This window comes from Canis aureus, chromosome 24 (assembly GCF_053574225.1).
Source record: "Canis aureus isolate CA01 chromosome 24, VMU_Caureus_v.1.0, whole genome shotgun sequence".
Lineage (NCBI taxonomy): Eukaryota > Metazoa > Chordata > Mammalia > Carnivora > Canidae > Canis > Canis aureus.
This window is the reverse complement of record NC_135634.1, coordinates 36,652,983-36,669,083: the sequence shown is the minus strand read 5'-3', so window position 1 is coordinate 36,669,083 and position 16,101 is coordinate 36,652,983. Positions and strand designations below refer to the sequence as shown.

General features: G+C 41.6%; 1 pseudogene; it reads left to right on the top strand.

The window, feature by feature from the left end:
- Positions 1 to 16,101, top strand: part of LOC144296401 (putative elongation factor 1-alpha-like 3) — a 98,554-nt pseudogene that overhangs the window by 13,223 nt on the left and 69,230 nt on the right.

Here is a 16,101-nt window from a genome sequence, read left to right as displayed (position 1 = left end):
AACTAGAAATCACATTGCCAGGGGCACCTGGGTGGCTCAGTCGGTTAAGCGTCTGCCTTCAGTTCAGGTCATGTTCCCAGGGATTGAGCCCCACATGGGGTTCCCTGCTCAGCGGGGAGCCTGCTTTTCCCTCTCCCTCTGCTGCTCCTCCTGCTTGTGCTCTCTCACGTTCTCTGTCAAATAAATAAATAAAATCAAGGAAAGAAGAAAGAAAGAAAGAAGAAAGAAAGGAAAGAAAGAAAGAAAGAAAGAAAGAAAGAAAGAAAGAAAGAAAGAAAGAAGAAAGAAAGAAATCACACTAACACATTGATCTTAGACTTCTTGTCTCCCAAACTGTGAGAATAAATGCTGTTTAAACACTTCCTCTGTGAAGCATGTGGGTGGCTCAGTGGGTTAAGTGTCCAACTCTTGATTTTGGCTCATGTCACGATCTCAGGGTTGTGAGATCAAGTCCCACTTTGGGCTCTGCGCTCAGTGGGGAGTCTGCTTGAGATTCTCTCTCTCCCTCTCCTCTCCCTCTGCTCCTCCCCCTTGCTCATGTCTATAAATAAATAAATAAATAAATAAATAAATAAATAAAATCTTTTTAAAAAATTAAATAAAACACCCCATTTGTGCTCTCTTGTGGCAGTCTGAGCAGTCTAAGGCAGAGGTATTCCACGTCTCTCTCAACTCCACCTGGCCCCACGGGCTGCCGGTAGCCTCTGCCTGAGCACATGGTTACTTTAAGGCATTTCATGCCAGGGGAGTCCCTATGGGTCAATACCTGATGCACCAGGGTTAGAGAAAACGGTATGGCATCACGCGGCATAGATTAAGGAATGAGCTTCATTGGCAAAAGAAAAACTTACAAGGCTGAGTCAGCAAGAGGGGAGAAGGCACAGATCCCCATGCCCTCAATGCCTCACAGACAGGTGTCCAGCCACTCTGCTGGACATGCGAGTATGGTCACCACTGCAGTGGGGACTAGTATCCCAACTGCCTTCCCTCTGCATAGGGTAGATGTGGAGTAACATGGCCAGTTGTGGAAGAGTTAGATCACCTTGGCGTCAGGTAGACTGAATTTTGGGTAGGCACCTGTAAGGCACTACTTACAGGATTGACAAGGGAGTGAGACCTCAATACCTGGCTAGTTCCTGGAATCTCTTCCCCATCAATTCTGCTCTGTGTGTTGGATTCACGTGGCCCTCCACTGCTGATAACAGAGAAAGGCAAGCCTGCCTCTCCTTGGCTGTCCGGGTAGGTATATCCTCACTGAGGTCCAGCCTACCTCCCTACCCTGCAGGATCCTTCACACTGACCCTGAGCAGATCAGCTGCCATCTCTAATGTCCAGGCAGCTCACCTATTTCTTCTGTCCCTACTACTACCCACAGTATGCTCCAGCCAATCTCCCACGCAAGAGACCCCAGATAAGAAGCAGGCACTAGGGTTGCTCCCCCCATACCCACTCTTGGCACATAAAATACATGCCAGCTGCCCCTTGAGCTCCCCTTTGCCTCACACACCAGTCCAGGGAGAACCCAACTGGGGAAAGAGCTTGTATATACCTCAATTTCTATGAGTGAATATCTTACCCCTCATCATTACCTTTGGAAAGGGATGCCCTCCCAGCCAGACAAAAAGAAAGGAGAAGCCTCAGAACTTCTCACAGATGAATGAGTCACGACTCCCCCAATCCCTCTACTTGTCTCATGAAGGGAATGGGTAGAGACTGAGGCCATGACTGGGGCTGGCAGGCCAGTTCTGTTACCTCTGTGTAGTCCCTGGAAGGAATGTCTGGACAGACCTGGGCTCGAGCCACCAATTCTGAGTAACAATAGGAGTCCCATAAGACACGCTGTTACATGGAGTTGTGACAGGAAGATAGACTTCCCTGACCACTGGGCTCCCCCTGACATCCCCAGGAGCCTGGATCAAACTGCACAGAACCTCTGGAACCCATTCTCCATCCTTCCATCTGCCATGGGTGAACATGGTCCCCCCTGCTAGGCAGACCCTAGCCCCAGGGTGACTGACCACAATAGAAATAGCTGTGTGTTAGGGACCAAATTGTGTCCCTCCAAAATTCAGATGTTGGAGTCATAACCTCCTGTACCTCGGAATGTGACTATATTTGGAAACAGGGTTTTAAAGAAGTAATTAAGTTAAAAAGAGGTTGGTAGGGTGGGCCTTAATCCAACCTGACTGGTGACTTTGTAAGAATTAGAGATTAGGGCACAGACACACACAGAGCATATGAGGACACAGAGAGAAGACAGTCATCTGCAAGCCAAGGAAAGAGGCCTCAGAGGAAGCCAACCCTGCCCACACTCTGGTATTAGACTTCTAGCCTCCAGAACTGTGAGAAAATAAGTTCTGTTGTTTAAACCACTTAGTCTGTGATACTTTGTTAACTTAGCCTTGGCTGACTAGCACACCGTGCTTCCTGTCCTTTACCTCACTTGAACCTCACTAGAGCTTTGTGAGTAGTGCAGCAGAGGTCATTGCTTGCTCCCATCCTAAAGTGGAGGAAACTGAGGCTCAAAGCAGATAAGTGACCTGAGAGGACACTGGGATCCCCAGAATCCCCATCAGGGCTCCTTCCTTGTCACCATGCTTCCTCCCTGTCTGCTCACCTTGGCACAGCATTTCTTCTGCACCATGAGGGTTCAGCTGCTTCCCCAGCACTTGCCAGGCCTTGTGGGGAGGCTGGGGGATTATCTTACTCCAGTCACATCCCACGTCCCCCTCCCTGCACCATCTCCTTGGGCCTCCTACCCTTCATGTCACCCAGGCAGCTCAGGGCCACTTGGACTCAGGCACTCAGTCCCGGTGCCATCATTTCCATGGACACGTACGTCCACCCCTGCCTGCAGAATAAGCCTGCACATGGCTGGGTTGGCAGCTGAACTGAAGTTAATAACAGGCTGAGGTGCATCCCACTGAGTAGCGTGGGTTAACAGTTTGGTTAGGGGATGGGGGCGGTGGAAATGTTCAGTTAGTGAAAGAGATACCTGTGCACCACCCCTGGGCTTTGGAAAAGGAGAGCAGGAAGGAGGTCCTAGAAGCAGAAAGGAAGCTGGAAAAATCGAACCAAAAAGGAAAGAAGAGAGAGAGAGGCGTGAAAGAGAATGAAGGGATGAGGCTGTTACTGGTGAGACTGCTCCCAGGGCCAGTGCAAGCAGACTTCCACTCTTCACCCCAGCTTTAGATCTGTGAAATGCAAAGAGCCTTCTGGACTTAAAGGTTGTAAACTACCAGAGTGGGGATGCACTCTGTATCTGTCCTGCCTTCCTTCCTCTTGGTATCCCTTCCTGTCCCTAAGCATCATGTCTCCACCTCACTTTTTCACATCCTTACCACTCCCTACAGCCCCCGCCACTCCTCTCTGCAGAACAAATCCACATTTTCTCCTATTGATTTGCTCTCTCTCAGTGTAAAGCATGTGGAACAAGCCCTGCGCACAATGTTCTTTCTGTTGGCGGCTGTGCAGCTTGATGAATGTGCGAGGTGGACGCAGGCTGCTGGCTGACCCTTGACAGCAGCGCATGCATATCTTCACTGTGATGCAGGCAGTTACACTCAATGGAGTATTTACGTGGGTTGGGGCTATTTACAGACATGTGCATCCACAGGCTGTAGTTACAGTGGCCTTGGCCCTTTGACCTGCCATCCATGGGGACTTCACAGAAATTAAAACACCCATTCTCAAAACATTCTGATAGGAAGTTTTTCTTGTTTTTCTGAGCAGAGAATACTCAGAGGCACAATATTGCTCGCTACTACTTGTTAAGTATCTATTATGTGCCTGGGCTTCATGTATGTACCTTGTGTCTGGTCTTTCTAACAAACTGAATGGAAGCTGATGTTCCTACTTTGCAAATGAAGAAACTGAGGTTCTATTAGATTAAGGAACTATTCACAAGTCCAACAAAAAGTTGGTGGTGGATCCAAAGACAAAGGCTGTACCCTTTCTGATATGTCACAGGAGAGCGTTCATATGGCCTTCAACAGGCAACATAGCCACAGCCAGCTTGGTCTGTTCATCACCATAAAGTCCAACTTTCTTGGTCTTCATACATCTTTGTATTCTCAAAGCCCAGAACATTTTTCTAGGCAGAGAAGGGACTCAATAAATGGTTATGGATAATGAGAAAGTCATACAGACAAACAAAATCTTGATTAGCCAGACTCCTGCCAATGTGAATGCTCAAGTAACTAAAACAAAATCATTGAGCTTCTATTTTAAGTGACACAAGCAAATCACAGCAAAACAGACTTGTGTCTGACTCCTATTTTGAGGATTCCCCTTCAGTTCAGGTCAGTGAACTAGACAGCCAGTGGGTTGGGTTGAGGAACACATGTGTCCTTGCAGTGGGGTCAATATCCTGCCCCACAGTCTTATGGACCATCTACTATCTCACTCAGAGAGACGTGATAAACACAAGTTTGACCCCAAGGCCCAAGAAAACTCCTAACATTCAATGAAATGAGACATAATGAGGGCTTACTATGTTCTGGGCATTGCATTAGGCATTGAATGCAGTCTGGAATTACAATAATGGTCCAAATATGTACACTACATTATAGTAACTGAAGCAGAGAATAGTCAGAGACTACAAGAAAACTTTCAATAGTCAGGGTAGAAAAGTGCAGTCTATTGAGTTGACTCTCAGTTAACTTGACAATTCAACTACCCAAGCTAACCAGTCTTAGTTAATCAAGGTTACAACGCAATTGGGATTGCCTCTACAGATTCCTTATACTCTGATGACAAACACATTCCATAAATATGTCCTTCCTGAATATGAAACAGAGTGTAGCTTTCAGTTCTCATCAACTTCACCCCCTCACCCCCAGCTGCTTGTGCCAGCAGCTCCTCTAATCCCCAGTATACCTCTTTCTGAATATATTTCACTGAAGAGGGCAGTGAAGTTTGACCTTGGCCTTCTGCTTACTTACTTTATGATACTGGGAAAGTTGACTTATCCTTCAGAGCCTCAGTTTCCTGATTTCTGTAGCAGGACAACTACACCAACTTCCTGGAGTTGCTTATTTACTCATGTATATCCTCACCTTACTGTACATAAGTTTTAAGGAAGCTTATGTTTAAGGAAGTTTGGGGAACCTTAGGGTAACAAAGGAAAGGTTGAAGCTGACAGCAAAAAGGAAAAGGAATTAAGGTAGGGATAGAGCAGAAGCCAGAAAGGAGGCTGGAAATGTGAAGATGACAAAGATTTAGGATGTAGCCACACTAATGGCCCCAAACATTATAGAAGCTAATGTGGAAAGGGAAGTCTGACCATTCATATAATTCACAGGGTTTCTAAGAGAGACACCAGGTGACCAGAAATAGAATTGTACTTGGTGCTGAGACCAGAGAAAAATGTCTCCATGGACACCTCTTAAGGAATCCTGCCTGACATGATGCAATAAATAACACCTTTGTGGTAAACACCACCGAGATTTATTTTCAACCACTCTCCATATGGACTGGGAGCATCCCACCAAAGACCCATCCAGTGGAGGCAGGAGGATTTGAAGGAGGGGACACAGGAAGGACAGAATAATGGGGTCTTGGTGCTTAACTCTAGTGGTATGACTTTACCTGGGATAGACTTTAAGTATTGAGACTTAAGACTTCAGGTTGTCACTTGAACAATCTTGTTATACGTTGTTCCTCTTAACAGAGTTTTTCAAAGTCAGCATTGAGAGATGATGAGCTTAGGCTGCTCATTCTGAAAAGCACCTGTGGTACAGCTACTCTGGGCTGCCATTTCAAATCCAATGCAAACTTCACGAGCAGCAGAGCCAAGGGTGGTATCTCCTTGTGGGAGCTGAGCTGAGAAGCCCCTCAAAGAGAATGGCTGAGGAGAAGCCCTCCTACTGGAGAGACCAACAAACAGGCATTGCTTCTACTATAATTTTTTTTAGTAGAGTCCTGACTCAATCGCAATGCACAGATAGATGGGTGAGCAAGGCCACCCCATGGAGAATGGCCATAAGAATTTTAGCCTGGACTTTTTTTAAGTGGGTATGGAAAAAAGCAAAATTTATGAGCTTTCATAACAATCCATTACATATGCCCAGCTACTCTCAGAAATCTACGTGTAATCCACTGGAAATAAGACAGTCTCTTCAATAAATGGTGCTGGGAAAATTGGACATCCACATGCAGAAGAATGAAACTAGACCATTCTCTTTCACCATACACAAAGATAAACTCAAAATGGATGAAAGATTTTAATGTGAGACAAGATTCCATCAAAATCCTAAAGGAGAACACAGGCAACACCCTTTTTGAACTTGGTCACAGTAACTTCTTGCAAGATTCATCCATGAAGGTAAGAGAAACAAAAGGAAAAATGAACTATTGGGACTTCATCAAGATAAGAAGCTTTTGCACAGCAAAAGATACCATCAGCAAAACTCAAAGACAACTTACAGAATGGGAGAAGATATTTGCAAATGACCTATCAGATAAAGGGCTAATTTCCAAGATCTATAAAGAACTTATTAAACTCAACAGCAAAGAAACAAACAATCCAATCATGAAATGGGCAAAAGACATGAACGTGGCCAACAAGCACATGAGGAAATGCTCCGCATCACTGACCATCAGGGAAATACAAATCAAAACCACAATGAGATCCCACCTCACACCAGTGAGAATGGGAAAAATTAATAAGGCAGGAAACCACAAATGTTGGAGAGGATGTGGAGAAAGGGGAGCCCTCCTGCACTGTTGGTGGGAATGTGAACTGGTGCAGCCACTCTGGAAAACTGTGTGCAGGTTCCTCAAAGAGTTAAAAATAGATCTGCCCTATGACCCAGCAATTGCACTGCTGGGAATTTACCCCAAAGATTCAGATGCAATGAAACGCTGGGACACCCGCACCCCGATGTTTATAGCAGCAATGTCCACAATAGCCAAACCGTGGAAGGAGCCTCAGTGTCCATCGAAAGATGAATGGATAAAGAAGCTGTGGTCTATGTATACAATGGAATATTCCTCAGCCATTAGAAATGACAAATACCCACCATTTGCTTCAACGTGGATGGAACTGGAGGGTATTATGCTGAGTGAAGTAAGTCAATCGAAGAAGGACAAACATTATATAGTCTCATTCATTTGGGGAATATAAAAAATAGTGAAAGGGAATAAAGGGGAAAGGAGAAAAAATGAGTGGGAAATATCAGAAAGGGAGACAGAACATGAAAGACTGCTAACTCTGGGAAACGAACTAGGGGTGGTGGAAGGGGAGGTGGGCGGGAGGTGGGGGTGACTGGGTGACAGGCACTGAGGTGGGCACTTGACGGGATGAGCGCTGGGTGTTATTCTATATGTTGGCAAATTGAACACCAATAAAAAATAAATTTATAAAAAAAGAAAGAAATCTACATGTATTAAGTTATCTAAGTTCACTAAAGAGGTAGGCCCTGTTCACAGATGAAGATTAGACCCAGGGTCACACAACTAATAAGTGGCAAAGCCTAGATTTGGACTCAGGCAGTTGGAGCCAAATTCCACACTCCTAACCATGCACAATTTTTGTTTGTAAAGCAATTAAAGTGGGTATTTTGAAATATCTACCAAATTTGGTAGCATTGCTTCTGTGATCATTGCTCTGGAGGTTTCCTTCAGGCACTAGGCATTAGCCCCCCTTGTCTGTTCAGGCCACTCCTAGCTCAAGGCAGTGAAAATTACAATCTAAATATAAAACAATGTATGCCTTTGCTTTTACCATAGTAGGGGTGTTTGTGTCCTTTTAGCCAGAAGGTGATATCTATTAAGAAACAAATTGAAATGATGGGGTTCAGAACATTTCCCTGACTTTACTGACCCATCTACTGATTCTGACTGCTATTATAAAATTGTATCACCAAGCCTGTATGAGTATCAATAACTGTGGGTCTTTGATGAGGTCATATGTTGGCTCATCATCAATGTGAAAGCTAGGAAAGAGTCCACAAACACCACACATGATCTAATATTGTTCCTGGTGGACTTCGACACCAAATGGTAATTGGTTAAAAACATGGTCTGCAGCTGAAAAGTCTTATTTAAATTCCTGTCTGCTTCTCACATAAAACATTCTTCTGAAAACCCTAGGCTTCAGTTAGTTCATCAAGCAAACATTTTCCATAGAATGTCCTCAGATTAATAAGTCTACATTTGGGAGACAGATGTCTCTTTTTAAAGATGGGATAAACTATCATCTTTGTCCAGCTTATCAACTGATGTTCACAGAGTTGACAAAGGTAAGCAAGTTACTAGGACTGGGGACCCTCTACTCAGTGAGTTCATTAATGGCTCTAGGCACAAATGATCTTCCTCTGGTGTGCTGTTCTGCTGGTTTTACACAGTGTAAGGAGTCTGAAAACATTGGGGCTTTTAGAGCTGGAAAAGTAAGCCACCATAAGCTCAACTGGAATCTAAGAACTCATCTTCTTAATCCCCAGGCTTTGCCTCAGGTAATTGTCCTGAAATATGTTTTTATTATCAGATCTATCAGCCACATTCAGGTCATCTCACAGAGTTTTATTACAACTAAGTGTTTTCCAAGCAAAGTAAAATTTATAACAGACTTTAAATTTGAAAAGGCCCCAGTTAGACACTTCTGACTTTTTTGTTTGCACAAGTCTTCACCAATCCAGCTACTTGGGTGTGTGTGTGTGTGTGTGTGTGTGTGTGTGTGTGTGTGTGTTTGAAGTTTTGCTTTGTTTTGTTTTTGACCATTAACTAATCCTTGTCCAACAAGGCACCAGTAAGGCCAACTTTTTGCTGGAACACATGACAACTAAACCAAATTTTAAGTTTTTTACACTCGGCTAGTAAGTGAGACTTTGACCTCAAGGTCTTATAGATAAAATATGTTGCATTGAAACATTTGAAAGCTCTTCTAACTATTCAATCATTTTTAGCTCCCTAAATTTCCCAGAACAAAAATATAGACCTGGTGAGTTCTGGAACAGTCGTGTCCAGGTTTGAACAAGAGGGGCTTATTCTCTTTCCACCTGATCCAGATTATCCATACTTTGGGTGTTATTAACCCAAGGTGGACTGACTTCAACAGAGTCAATAATGCTAGAGGATGCAGAATAAAGAAAGGGGTGCTGCTAAAATAGCTCCCAAATATATTCCACAAGCTACCATTTGATACCACGGGTTCTATTCAGAAATGAGTTTGTTGGGAACTTTCACTTTTAATTGGTACAACTGTCTCTAAAGATTTGTCACACAAAGAAGTAATCAATCCATCCCCTAGTGGCCCCTGGTGGAGCCCAAGAAGAGTTGCTGCCAATCTGGGTTCTCAAGACCCCCAAAACAACCAGTCCAAGAGAAGTATATATATAAATAAAGTTCAAAATATCATTTTTACAAGACCATGTGTCCAAACATGCCATGAATGCCCTGGCAGGGGAATCTGAATGTTAAGACAAATCACATCCAGTTTGCCAGGGAACAAGATCAACTCTAGAAGAAAAATAGCCCTGTCATGTGAGCCAGGTGATCTGACAGCAGTTCCCTTGAGTTTGACAGAGATAAGAGTGGCCAGTCCACTTTTACTTCTGCCAAAGTAATGTTTTCTCTGATGGCTGGAGAGATAAAAACCATAAACATGAGCAGGTGAATTTGTAAAATCCAGGTTCTTTTCAAATAGAATATTTATTTTAAAAAAATTCAAAATAGGAAAAAACCTCCAAGCTATTGTCTTTGGGGCTCCAAATGGCCACATTCCCAGAAGGGAACTATAGTCATTGTGGAGGTCACCCCAGGATGTGTACCAGGTGTAAAAAATTCTGGCATTGGTTTTTCAGATTGGCTGGGTACTTTCCAAGGTATCTTCTTTCTATGAGCCAACAGACCTCCTGTTTGGCAGGCAAGATCATCCCAGTCAAAAATGAGGGGGGTTCTCTCAGGTTGAGATCACCCTGGAAGCATTAACTGGGAAAGTAAACAAAGGACAATACTCATAGGCTATTACCAGGAAGAGAGGAATCAGAGATCTTGCTAGAAGAGTGGAGGGATAGTAGTGAGACCATCCCTCAACTGAGAGTGAGCTAGAGAAGGCATCGTGTGTTTGTGTTTTATGACAGCTAAGAGGAGGGTAATCCCACAAACTGGAAACAAACCACAACAGGAGAGAGATGTCCCAGTAGCAAATTTCATGGCATTTGGGAAATGATTTATGCAGACTGGAGCTAACGGTGGATTGAGTTACCTTCCAAGGACTCTGTTGTCCATTGGTAGGTGAAGCCAAAGATTCCTAGAGTTCATCTTCAGAACTAATCTCATATTTCAAGGACACAAACCTCTGTGCCCTTGATTTAACAGAGGGAAAGCACTTTCTCCTCTAAGCTGCCTCGGGGCATCTAACCTATGTTTACAGCCCCATTTAGGGTGACCTTGGTAAAAGGGTAAGGGAGCTGGGAAGAACCATACTGCAGATGGCCTTTGACAGTCCTGTCAGGAAAGGAAGTGGAACAATTGAGTGACTTTCAAGGATATACTAGGAATATCAACACTGCATGATTCTTCATCAAGGCCAAACAAGAGACATAAAAACATACCTCCCCTGACTTGGGACTTCCTCTTACCAATCCACCAGAGTCATGACATGCTAATTGACATGTGTCTTGGTCAGCTTGGGCTGCCATAACAAAATACCATAGACTGGGTGCTTAAACAACAGAAATTTATTTTCTCACAGCTCTAAAGACTGAAAGTCAGAGATCAGTGTGCCAGCAAGGTCAGTGTCTGGCAAGAACTCTCTCCCTGACTTGCAGATGACCTCCAGTGTCAAGAGGCCTCCAGAGCCAGAAAGAACACCAATGTCTCTTCTTATAAGACCACTAAACACATCATGAAGGTCTTACTCTCATGACCTCATCTAACCTGAATTACCTTTCAAAGACTATCTTTAAATACATTGAAGGTAAGGATTTCAACATATGACTGGTAGGAGAAGAGGTACATTTCAGTCCATAGCAGCATGTTTTGCCATAAATCCAATCACTCTCTGTTATTGATTTTTATTAACAAGCAACATTGTTTCAACATATTAGCTTTGATATCAACTTAGTGAGGCTATGGTTCTATGGAGTCAGTTAAAAGAGATAATAGACAAAGTGACTGGAGAGAATAAATGAATACTTACCAAATACTAGTCTCTCACACCAACTACCCCTCCTTTTCTTTCAGAGCCCATTTCCAAACCCTGTGCTCAAATTCAAATGTCCTCTAAATTCTCTGCTTCAACCCTGGCTTCTAGAAACTTTTAAAAGGATGGGGGGGGGGCCTTGGGTGGCTCAGCAGTTTGGCACCTGCCTTCGGCCCAGGATGTGATCCTGGAGTCCCGGGACTGAGTCCCACATGGGGCTCCCTGCGTGGAGCTTGCTTCGCCCTCTGCCTGTGTCTCTGCCTCTCTCTCTCTCTCTCTCTCTCTGTGTGTGTGTGTGTGTGTGTGTGTGTGTGTGTCTCATGAACAAATAAATAAAATCTTTAAAAAAAAATCTTAAAAAAAATCTTACCAACCCATGAAACATATCAGGCACTATTGTGGAAAAAAACTGAAACTGTGAGAAAACAAGAGAACCTCTCCACCTATAAGGTATGCAAAGAGCAGAGATCCCACCATTACCAGCATGTATTTTGTGAGGCCAGTACTGTGCTAGGTTCAGAGGGATACATGAGGGAAGGTCCTCAAAGAGCTCATGTTGCGTTAGTAGGGTGCACTGGAATTGTAATTTATGTAGTTCTGACTCTAAGTGCTGAAAGGTCCTGGAAAAGGAAGAAATCTGGGACAGCCAGAACAATCAGAGAAGAATTTATGGAGGAGGACATATGGGAAGTGGAGCTTGAAAAATGTGTAAACATTTCAGAGAGGAGAAAGAAGAGTTTATCAGGCAGGAAACAGCATAAGCAGAAGCACAGAGGCAGGTTTCTGGCAGGGATAGAGGGCATGAGGAGATCTATGTGCTGGAATAGTGGCTAAGAGTTAGGATGCATTCATTCATTACTCATCCTTTCATTCATTAATAAATATTTATTGAGCATCTATTATATAACAAGCACTATTCTTGCTAAAGAGGACTTGGTAGTGAACAAAAAGATCCCTGCTCTCATGGAGCTTCCATTCTAGTAAGAAAGAAAAAAACAAATAAATGTATAATGTTAGGTGGTAATAAAATTATGGGAAAAATAAAGGAGGATTAAGGTTTCTAATCAAGTAAGAAAGACAATTATCTGCTTGCTTAAAACATTCAAAATATTGACAAAAATATATAATGCAATGACTTTTAAGATGCTGTACATCAGGCAACAATGGACAGTGATTCATAAAAGACAAAGTACACCCTATGTAGTTCCACTTTGAATTTCTAGATCAAGACACAAGGAAGAGGAGCCAAGATGGAGCCCAGCAGATTCTCCTAGTGAGAAGACAGAGTTGAGAGTCCAGAGAGACCAAGGAATTCGGAGTTCCCAGGGAAGAATAGAAAAGGAGAGAAATGTACACAGAGATAACCCTGAAGATCAGGAGAAGGGTCCCATTGAGAACAGCTGAGTACTGATCAGCACATGTGTGTATGTAGAATAGCCAAGGCCAGGGAAAGAACCGTCCAAAAGGCTTAAAGGAAAGAATACCCAGTGTTCACACAGGGGCAGGAACAGTGCTTGCTCCCACCAGCCATACTCTAAAACTTCAAAATTCTAGCACTTTGCCTCAAGAAGGGAAGCAATAACAGACTGAACATTGCCTTGGTCCCACCTAGTAAATCTTAAGCATGAGACCCAAAAGGTCAAACTATGTCCAGTTTCATCACAGGCTATTTCATCACAGACCAAAGTTCAAGAATATTTATATGAAAATAAAAATATCCAGCACCTAATGAGGTAAATTCACAATGGCTGGCATCCAATCAAAAATAACCAGGAATACAAAGAAACAGGAAAATACAATCCATGATGAAAAAGAGTAATCAGTTGAAACCACTCAAAAATGACACAAACATTAGAATTAGTAGACAAAGATATTAAGTAGTTTTTGCAACTGTAATTCACAAAGCTAAGTAAGACATAACAAATACAAAAAGTTGGACTTATAGAAATGAAAATTACAACATCTAAAATTGAATGGTATAGGATTAGTAGCAGACTAAACATTGTGGAAGAAAACATTAGTATGCTTTGAAAACATACCAATAGAAACTATTCAAAATGAAAGTCAGAGAGAAAAGAGATTTTTTTAAAAATAAACACAGCATTAGTAGGCTGTGAAACAATTTCAACTGACCTCCTGTATGTGTAATTAGAGTCAAAGTAGGAGAGGGAGTAAAGGAAGACAGAAAAATTGTTGAATATTTGCTAATTTTTTTTCAAATTTGATAAAAACTATAAACCTTAGGTTCAAGAATCTCAATAAAAAGCCAAGTTCAAGAAACATGAAGAAAACTACACATGTCACATCCTAATCAAATCAAACCAATGATAAATAAAAAATCTTTAAAAAAAAATCTTAAAATCAGGGGATCCCTGCGTGGCTTAGCAGTTTGGCATCTGACTTTGGCCCAGGGCATGATCCAGGAGTCCCGGGATCGAGGCCCGCATCAGGCTCCCTGCCTGGAGCCTGCTTCTCCCTCTGCCTGTGTCTCTGCTTCTCTCTCTCTGTCTCTCATGAATAAATAAATAAAATCTTTTTTAAAAATCTTAAAAGCAGATAGAGAAAAAGATGTGTTGTATACAGAGTAATAAGGATACTATGACTACAGATATCTCATCAGTAGCAATGCAAGCCAGAAAGCAATGAAACATCTTTACGTTAATGAAAGAAAAACTTGTCTACCTAAAATTCTGTAGAAGCAAACATATTTTTAAAAAACAAAGGCAAAATGATGCCTTTGAGACATACAAAAACATTTCCTAAGATAGACCATATTCTGGCCCATAAATTTAAAGACTTAAAAATTGAAAAGAATCTGTCATACAATGTAAATTCTCTGACCACAATGGAATTAAGCCAAAAATAAATAACAGAAAGTTCTCTGGAAAGTCTCTCAATATTTACTAACACACTTTTAAACAACCCACAAATCAAAAACATAAATCCAAATGAAAAATAGAAAGTATTTTGAACTGAGCAAAAATGACAGAAACACAACAAATCTGCAGGATGGTACTAAAATACTACTTTGGGGAAATTTAGATCAGCAAGCCCCTTTTATGGAAAGAATAAAGTTCTCAAAACCTCAGTTTACACCTTAATGAACTAGAAAAAGAAGAGCAAACTAAACTCAAAATAAGTAGAAAAAAGAAAAAATTAATATCAGGGCAAAAATCAATAAAATAGATAACAGGAAAGCCATATAGAAAAATCAATGAAACCAAAAAATGTTTCTTAAGATCAATAAAATTGATGAGTTTTTAGGTTTTTCAGGGAAAAAAAGAAGACAAAAATCACCAATATTAGAAATGACAGAGGAAACGTCACTACAGAGTCTGCACATAATGAAAGAATAATAATAGAATATTATTGAAAACTTTATGCCCATAAACTAACAATAACTTAAATGAAATGGACATATTTCTTGAAAAACACTTAAATGAAATGGACATATTTCTTGAAAAACACAAACTACCAATCTTCAGTTGAGACTTCAATGACTTGAAAAACCTTATTATATTACATCTATTATAGACATTTCTTCCCAAAAAGAAATCTCCAGACCCAGATGGTTTCACTGATAAATACTACCAAAATTTTAAGGAAAAAATAATATTAATTCTATACAAAATTGAAGATGAAGAATACTCCCCAACTTATTCTCTGAGATCAGCATTACCCCGATACCAAAACCAGACAAAAATATTACAATAAAACTATAGACCAGTATCCCAACAATTGCATGTCCAGATGCAAAAAATAAACTCCAATCCACATTTTGACATGACACACAAAAATTAACTCAAAATGAATCGTGCACCTAAATATAAAACCTAAAACTATAAAACTTCTGGAAGAAAACATAGAAGAAAACCCTTGTGACCTCAAGTTAGAGAAAGATTTCTTAGCTCCAATGCCAAAAGCATCATCCATAAAGGAACAAACTGAAAAATTGGACTTCATCAACATTCAACATTTCTGACCTTTGAAAGACATTAGTAAGAGAATGAAATGATATGTCACAGACTAGGAGAAAACTATATATTTAATTTAAAAACACGCATCTAGTTCTCTCTTTTTCTCTGCCATCATGGTGTGTGCCATTGACCTTGTCTTCTCACAAGACTTTCAGGATCAAGAGATTCTTGGCCACGAAACAAAAGCAGAATCATCCCATTCCCCAGTGGATTCAGATGAAAACTGGTAATAAAATCAGGTACAACTCCAAGAGAAGGCATTGGAGAAGAACCAAGCTAGGTCTAAAAGGATCACACATGAGATGGCACACATATTCATGAAGCATGAAGGTCTTGTGCTCACATCCTATCACTCTGTAAACATCACTACTACCTGAACAGTAGACATGTTTTATTGGAGAAATGAGTTTTCTCTGTTACTATGCTTCTACACCAGTAGGTTAGTTCAGTAATAAATATGTGAGACCTTAAAAAAAGTTACATCCAGAAAGCATAAAGAACTCTTGAATTCAATAATGAAAGATAGACAACCAAATAAAATAATAAATCTAAGAGCACACCCTAGGGTGATCCCTAATAAGTTGTATCGTTGTATAAGCACCTTTCCCTGAGTGCAAGTAGAACCCATGACTTGCTTTTCACCAATAGATTATGGCAAAGGTGATGGGATATTACTCCCATGATTACTTTATGTTACATAAGACTCCACTTTGGCAGAATGGGGAGAGCCACATGGCAAGGACCTGCAGGCAGCCTCTAGAGCTAAGAGTAGATTCCAGATGAGATAGCTAGTAATAATTCAGGGCCCTGGTCATACAGCTGCAAGGAAATGGGCCCTGCCAACAACTTGATAAACCAGGACTCTTCCTTAGTCAAGCCACCAGATGAGAAATCAGCCAGATGGATGCCACGTTTACAGCCTGGGGAGACCCTGAAAGGAGGACTCAGTTAAACTGTGCCCAGACTCCTTATCCCCAG